We start from the raw sequence: 9,027 nt of genomic DNA, 5'->3' as shown, positions 1-9,027 counted from the left end.
CATAATTAGATTTGATACGAGTAGCTTTCGTGAAAGTATCGATTGCTATTTCCTGCGTATTCACATCTCTGATTGACCTGGGCTCCTCTGAGAGTGCACTCCTTAGTTCTATGTAAAACTAATCCCAGTCCGTTCTCCTTGGAATATTTACATAAATTTTCAACGAACCTAATAGCATTGTCCAAAAAAACCTTGCACGATTTATTTAGCTTTGATTTATCTAAAAGCTTCTTCTGGATGTTTCTTTTAATTGACAATTTTTTTATTTTTGATATTCTGGAATTAGTTCGAATATTTGAGAATTCGGCCATTTTGTGTCGGGAATTTTGTTCTTCGGGAATTTTCAAATACTGTCATATTGTAAACTATCATGAATTTTATTATCCAGGAATTCTAATGTTCGGGATTTTGGCAATTTTATGTTAGGTCAGACAGTTGTGTAATTTTTTAAATATATAAATTTATGTATCACAAAAGATTTTTTCATATTAAAAACTTTTATCTTAGAAAGAAATCCATATCTCAATCTAATAATACATAGAATATACAGATATTCTTAATTTAGTTTTCTTTGTTTTTATCAAAGACTGTCAACGTTTTAGCCAATGAAATTGCTTAATTTATCGTTTTTCAATCTAGACTTTATGAATGTTGTGCTTTTTTCATTTAGTTATTTTCCTAATAAGACTTTTAATCTAAATTCTAAACCAAAAGTTTTCGATGTTTCTCTTAAAAGGTTTTTTCTCCCAATATAAAACAAAATAATTAAAAAATTATTTCATTTCATTTGGCGCCGAAGACCTTATTCTCCTCTATTCATCAGCGTCCTCGATGTTTAAGTTCACAAAACAAACTCTTCCAATTTATATTTTCTTTCAAGAGGTCATAATTTGGTTCTCAGTTTTCCGTCGAAAAAAACTGGTAGATCCTGAAAATGACTAGTTAATCCTGTATCAGGCACCACCTGTGGATTGTGGAGACCCTAGGTCGAGTGTATACTTTTTTTTAATGTCCACATTACGCAATTTTCCGCCATTAGCTTGAGAGAAGTGGCATTAAGAAATACAAATAATTTAGAAGGACAAGTAAGATAGCGACTACAGTTATATAAATTGAACCATTTTCAAGAGTATTTATTAGTCAGACTTTATCACAATTCTTTACAAGTGAATTGCTTCATTTATAAAAATGACGACACTGATATGTATTCTATGTTTCATTCTAGAGATTTTTCCTAATCCAGTTGGTAAATATTATGATATATATCCTTTCGATTTCTGTTTAATCACATTATATTTATGTTTTATTCAGCTAATTGAAATTTATCCGAAAATGGTTTGTCACAGTTATTCTACAAAGTGCGTTATATAAATGAGAATAATGTCAATTAAAATTTTTAACAAAAACGCGACTGGCATATCCTTAAATCGAATGATACAATAAGATAACAAAATTATGCAACTTGTACATAGACGAAGTCACCCCTCCCAACAGAGGGTACTTACAGGTGATTTACGTTTCAAATACGAGTTAATTCAATCTAAGAAGTCGCTCACATCTTTGTTTTCTTCTGATGTTTTTTTAGTGTTGCCCTAGTATTATTTTGAGACCATAAAAAAAATCATTAGCTAAATGATTAAATGAGTTTAATTAAAATTTTTTATGTTTAGGTTTTTATGTATTTTTGTAATAACAGCTGCTGACTGTTTTTTGTAGAAGGTAAAAATATAACATTGAAATTGATCAAGAAAATCCCTGCTGAATACAGAACTTCTTTCTTAATGAAGAAAAATGTTAGTTCTTGCATTCGGCTAGACAAAAATTTATTTTAAAAAAAGTGTACAGGATAAAATCATGACTTGATTTTCCAATTTCGACTAAAGAAGTTAAAGGTTAACAAATTTTTAACTATAAGGAGAATGGCTATATTCAGCAGAAATTTTGTTCATCATTTTCATGTTTGTATTATTACTTGCTGCCCATAACACCAGACAAAAATGATTTTTATCTAATCTTTGATGGTCTATAATAAATATAAAAAACTTCAAATATTTGAGAGTCACTAAGTGTAATAATTTTTAATAACTTGGTTTACAACAGTTTTAGAATACGGCCGATTTTCATACCTATGTCAAAAATGATAATTTTATAGTTCATACATATACATAGTGTCATAAAAGTAACGGCACAAGCCTCTATCTTCTTAAGTGAGCTATTTTTCAGAAAGGTTAAGATCGTTCCCTTAGTAACTGTTAATAAGGAACTTGGGGGTGACCTTAGTTTTCACCCTGAGAATGACCTTCAAAGTTATTTTAAGATAAAATTTTGTCAAAATGGAAACCCCCCCTTTTGACGCCGGAATTCGAAAGTACGGAAAATTTTACATTTAAGTATGTACTTGTGTTTTAATGGCTATAAGAACAGCATTATTAGAAAATATTTTATAGCGGACAAACATATGTAAGTATCACACGTTAATGCGAGTCTAAACTTTGACCTTGACCCTGACCTGATGGCCGTTTGAAGGTCACGACCGCTCAGGTCGTGTAAGTGAGAGCAATTTTTAGTTTTAACGCAAAATATTACCCAAGGGGTTTTTGAGGTCGCTAAGCCTGAATCTGTATGTGGTGGATGTGACTAATTTTTACCTCGGGGATAACCTTGATGACCTTTAAAAGCCATCAGGTTAGGGTCAAGGTCGAAGCTTAGTCTCTCATTAACGCTTGATACTTACATAAGTTAGTCCGCTATGGAATATTTTCCAATAATTCTGTTTTTGTAGCCACCAAAGCATTGTTTGTGTTAAAATGACCTTATAGTGACCTTTAAGTTAATCCGAAACATACGACATAAGTACAAACTTTAATGTAAAATTTCTTGTTCTTTTGAGATCCAGTGTCAAAACCAGGCCAGCGCGGATATATGAAGAAAAAATTTCAAAAATCTGAATTTGTCCTAGATTTTAAAAATCAAAATTTAATGCTAACTTCAGCTCTAACTCAAAACTGCACCGATTTTGACGTACTTTTGAAAATCATCGATTTAAACGCATTAAATAAGAACGTTACCAACCATTTTAAGCTCTCTTTCTTATTGCAGTGTTAAGCACGCCCTTCCAATTTTTTCCTGATGGCCACCATATTCCCGGTGTTTTTCGTGGTGAAACTAATTCTGCTACTTCTTCTTCATCTTCTCATTCTTCTTCAGAAAGGAATTATTCTCCAGAGTTGTCTCTTCTTCCTGGTGAACCACCTCATCGAAAAAGGTCCAGGTCTCCTTCTACCAATGCCAAAGCACCTTCTTCCTCTTCCAGAGCACGTTCTGTCAGTTCCAAAACTCCTCGTGCCAGGTTCATGGTACCTCCAACAAAACTTCCTTCTCCTGACGGACGTGGATGTGGTATTGAAAAACTTAAATCTATTGTAATCAGTCCCTTGTCGAATCCGCGTAGGATATTCGAACTTCAAAGATACACTTTTCCTGCCGATAAACAAATTAGAGTCAAGACGGGAATAAATCATAAATATGCGGCTATGCCAACCCAAGAACAAATAGTAATGTCAACACCCAATGGTGACGTGTTTGCAATACTAGAGACTCATGATGTTCTTACTGGAGTTTATATACACAGTAGAAGGGCAAAAATTAATATGAAGAGCGGCATGACGGATCTACTGACCCAACAAGAAGCCTATGAAACTCCAGTAGGTGTCCAGCGCCTGATACACATGCATTATAAAGTAGATTATGTTGCAGAATTATCGCTTTAACCGAGGATATATCTTTAACATGACTACACGTTATTTCAGTTCAATAATTATACCAGTTGCCTAATTTTAAGAATTAGAGTTAGATTTTAATTTTTAGCAATAGTAATTTTGCATTTTAAGCTTATCTCACACAGGCAGGAAAATAAGATATAGTTTATACATAATGCAAGAAATTATGTATCACTGTCCACGTCAGTAAAATGTAACCAACGATAAAAATGGAACCCACTAATGTTAGGACATTTAAACTAAAATTAGTTTATTTTCTGTAATATTACAATACGCGTCCCGCATTCATTTCGTGATCGACTACACAGCCTCTGGCAGGAATTTTAATTCCAGAACTCGACTCAAATCAAAGCTCCTGACCATCAGGCAACATGTAGTTGGCAGAATACGACTATTACTATACAACTTGAGAAATAAATTGTTATTTAAAATTTTTGTTTGGTATTATAAACTGCCTCTTTCATTCGCTTTGTATCTTCTTTTATAAAAAGTATTTTATTTCCGGATGTCAGAAGGAGAGCATCGTGGCTTTTCTGCTGTTCCTGTCTGCTCGAATTTTTTTATTTTTTTGCCTTAATAAGGGTGCTGTATGAGTGCCGAAACGTTGATGATTATTTTTTGCAAATACAGTCAACTTCCACCTATGTTCCCCGGCGTAAAACGTATACGCTCACTAATGCCCCCCTCTGTAGTTGTCATTCATTACCATTGCAACTTTAACGACATCTATCGTCCCTTACTTTATTGTACTTTTTTATGCTTTATTGTAAATTAAAAGGATCTGTTTCTTATTGCCTCTAAAACCTTCCTGTGACTAGACTGAAGCGTCCGCTGAGACAATTTGTAAGTAGGAGTAAAAACGGATCGTCACATGGCACCCGAACAGGTTTAGACTTCGATATTTTTTTTAAAACGAAGGCAACCCCATCGCCTTTTCCTTATAATTTTCTCTGTTTTTTTTCGTTGTACTTTCAACACAATAGTATAAAGTCAACATCATGCGGACCAAGTGAAACTTCATAGTGTTAATCCTCTCAGATACCGCTGACAGATACCGAACTACTTCGAATTCTATGATCACGTGTTACCAGTGAAGTAAACTTTCACAAAGACTTTAACTTTTACAACCAGTTGTCGCTGACCTTTGTTTGTTTTCTGCAATTTCTTGTCTCTTCATGCCAGGAGTTGCATGGGTCTACAATCTCCGAAAGGACGACCTAGAAGAAGAGCTGCAAAAATATGGCCTGGGCCCCCTGGGGTCAGCAGCGGTGCTCCGAAGCAGAATGGTAGCACTTGTGTGAGTTTGACGAGTTGACGTGAAGAGTCGAGGAGATAGAAGAAGCACCAGACCAGCAAAAATGTCACTCTAGGAAAGAATGCCGAAACAAACATCGAAAATTCTGCTCACAATGTGAAAAGGATGGAATCCTTACGAGATACTGCTCCTGTACAAACAAGGGTAACGAGAAACAGGCGGGACTCAACTATGTTCAAATTCGGCCCGATTTGTCTCACCAACAAAAGAGACTAAAAAGAGCAACAAAAGAGGTTATTCGTTTCATTCATGATCGGAAAACTTGCAATGAGCGCACTAGTGGTTCCAGGATCGGTCTGCTTTTATGTTAATAATTTAACAGCGAAGCTTTGTTTATCTCAAGGTTGGAATCACGAAGAAAACAACACAGTTGCCTCCACGGCCGATGGTACAGAGGCACCACTTGGCGATTACCGACCTTAGACCTGGAAAAAAGACAATCGCTGAAGAATTTTCAAGGAGATCATTACAACGTTCAAACACACTCAAAGGCGTCACACCCTTCGCCATCGGCCGAGAAATCCAGCTATGCAAGAAATCATTGATAAAGAAGTCTCCGAAACGATCAATGATGGATTTATCCAGCCATCTAACATCCCTTGAAGTTCACTTATCGTGATAACACGCCGCAAGGATGGGGCACCAAGATTCATCATTGACTTCCGGAGACTTAATCAAGTATCGAAAAAAGACGCTCATCCCACTACTTACGCTTGCCCGGCTACTTAACAGGATTATAACTCCAGATATGGCACCGCATGCTTTTTCATGCCTGGACGACATCGTGGTCTGCATGAAGACTTTGAAAGACCACATCCAGGTTTTATAGAATGTATTCGATAAGCCTTTCGAGGAAAGACTACGGCCATATCCGGACAAATGTCATTTCTTCCGGTCATCTCTTGGGACCGCAGGTTCATCAAAAACGTAGCTCAAATAGCATTACTACTTTACCAGCTATTAAAAAAGAAGGCGCAATGGATTTGGATGGAAGTTCACCAAAAAGCTTTCGATAAACTCAAAATGATCTTAACTTCAACCCCAATCCTGGCCTGTCCGGATTGGACAAAAGAATTCGCCTTTCAAACCGATGCTAGCAAGAAAGGTCTGGGAGCCGTTCTCATCCAAATGGACTATAACACAGAAGGAGGCGTTTGAAAGACAATTAATAGGTTTAGGAAACGTAGGGTGGGGATAAGTGAGAAGATAGGGACTAACAAATGAATCTAATCTAAGGCAGCAGGGCTGTACGAGGTAGAGAAGGAAGCGTGGCTGGTTGAGACACAAGAAGTAAGGGAGAGGCTGAAGGGGATATTAAAAAGTATGGAGGGGAGAGGAATTCCCAAGAGGATAAAGGGAGAGGTTCATTGTATCATTGTATAAGAAAAGGGATAGGGAGAGGCAGGAAAATTATGAAAGAATTACACTAATAAATACGGCGTACAAAATAAACGCGTTGGTGTTGGCAGATAGAATGTGGAAGGATGTTGCGGGGAAAGAAATATTGCTAAAGACGTAGGCGGGCTTTAGGAAGGGAAGGAGAACTATTGACAATATTTACGTCTTGCAGCACATGGTGGATAGAGAACTAACCAAAAAGGGTGCCAAAGTGTACGCGTTTTTTGTAGATTTAAATATGCGTTTCCTTCGGTGGCTAGGGGCAGGTTTTGTTGACGAGAGGGAACCTCTGAGGGTTTCTGAATGGATAGGTGATTCAGACAGGGGTGCCTGCGAAGCCCAACGCTTTTTGCAATTTTAATCACAAATATGCAAAATAAGCTAGCGGCCAGAGTAGTAGGAGGAGTTAAGGTTGGCAAAGTCAGGATATGGTCACATATGCAGATGACATAGTGCTGCTGGGAAAAAGCGAAGAGGCTTTAAAGGAGATGATGAAAAGGTTTAGAAGATACTTGGACGAAAATAGGTTAGAGTTAAATTCGGGCAAGTCGAAGGTAATAGTGTTGAGAAAAGGAGATGGGAGAGATACGGGACGGGAGTCGAAGTGGAGAAGACAGCGGTACAGGAGGTGAAAGAGTTTGTCTACCTAGGCTTCCTGTTTCGGAGGAATGGGGTAGTAGACGGCCATATAAAAGAGAGGGTGAGAAGGGAAAATATCATAATAAGGCAGGTGTGCGACAGGAGAAGAGGCTGTTCGCAGATGATTTCGTAAGGAGAATGAAATTGTTTAATTCACTAGTGATGAGATTTTTATTTGACGGAGTGGAAGTGTGGGGGTAGTAGGAAAGTGAGGTGGTAAATAGGATACAGGAGAGGTATATAAAGTGGTCACTGAGGTCAGCAAGAAATACGCCAAACTATATTGTCAGGATGAAGACAGGAAGACCGTGTTTAGGTATTACAACGGAGAGTCGAGCGTGTAAATATTCGGAGAAATTTTTGAAAGAGAGGGGAAGTAAGCTGGTTATGAAGTGTTGATGGGAGAAGGAGAACAGACGTAAGGGGCGAAGATGGTGGCGGAAAAGGAAAGGTATTTTAGAACGAATGGATTGCAGATGGATGAAGTGAGAAAGATGCACGAGGAAGGAAAGAAGGAGAGAAGGAGAAGAGAGAATAAGAGAGTCAACATTTAACGGGAACTATGTGTGAATTATGCCAAAGGAGAGAGCGCAATATTTGTGTGAGAAAGGAGAGAAGGGAAGTCAGGAACTTATACCGAGAATGAGATGCAGTTGCATAGTGAATTTTCATAGGTTCTAGCTTTCTAAAGAAAAGAGAATGTGTGAATGTGCGAAAAGGCGATGCAAAAGCTAAGCACTGATTGGGGGGGGGTGTGAAGAGGTGGAAAGGATAGGATAAGCCTGGAGGTATTGTTGCGTGAAAGGGGGGACAAAAAAACAGTAGCATGGGTAAAGGGGGTTTTGGGTAAGATAGAGAAAAAGAGAAAGAAGGAGGTATAGGAATGGTGAAGGAAAGATTGCAAATAGAAGAGTAGGTAGGTATAAGAAACCTGTAAATATTGTAAATAGTAGATAAGTGTTAGGTGTTAGCCGCGGCGAAGCAAGTAATGCTAGGCTAACTGTTATTTTCCGTTAAAAACTGAGGAAGAAAGTATTATAAAATAATTGATCAATTTTTTTTTTCGTTGAGCAATCAGACCGAATATAAAAGACTTTTGATCCTAAGAAGATCCGATTAGAAAGTTCACAATTAGCTAATAACAACTACATAAAACCAGAAACAAACCTCACTTTCGAAAGTAATAGGACCTGGTAGAAACCATATCCTATTAGGTATTATTTGAATTCTAATAGCTATTTTTAGAATACAACCACACAAGATCCTAATAAGAGCCAAGTAGAAAGTTCGAAATTACCGAATGCGAACCGCAGAGAAACCTAATTCAAATCAGATCAGGTTCCACATAGGTTTCTGTTTAGAAAGCAAAAGCTAGGAAGTACGAGTGCCGAATACAGACACATTAAATCTTAAAAAGATTCAAGTTGAAAGTTCACAATTACCTGATAGAACACCAGATGGAACTAGGAACAAAACCCACTTTCGAAAGTAATACGACCTGATAGAAGCCATGTCCTAGTAGATTTCTATTTGGATTCTATCAGGCATTTTTGCTAGGATGGAGCTTCTCTATTCTACGCTTGGATCGTATCAACTTGCGTTGATACTGGTGTCTGATGATTTCACTACAAAATTTAATTCTGCCATTCTTTGAAAGGAATTTTTATGGGATTAGCTTACCTTGACTGAGCTTTTATGCTTAAGCTTTTGTTTGTATCGGTATCGAAGAATCTAAAATAAAGGGTTTATTGCTTTAAGGATCTAGGGCACATGTTGAAGAAGGATTTTTCTGTTTCAAACTCATTGGAAACAGAAAAAAATTATCATTATCTTATTTAAAATATCTTAAATAAAATCTCGGACAGGCATGTTCTAGCCATCGTAACTAGGAATATT

This window comes from Belonocnema kinseyi, chromosome 2, assembly GCF_010883055.1.
Source record: "Belonocnema kinseyi isolate 2016_QV_RU_SX_M_011 chromosome 2, B_treatae_v1, whole genome shotgun sequence".
Taxonomy (NCBI): Eukaryota; Metazoa; Arthropoda; class Insecta; order Hymenoptera; family Cynipidae; genus Belonocnema; species Belonocnema kinseyi.
Note: the sequence above shows the minus strand (reverse complement) of the source record.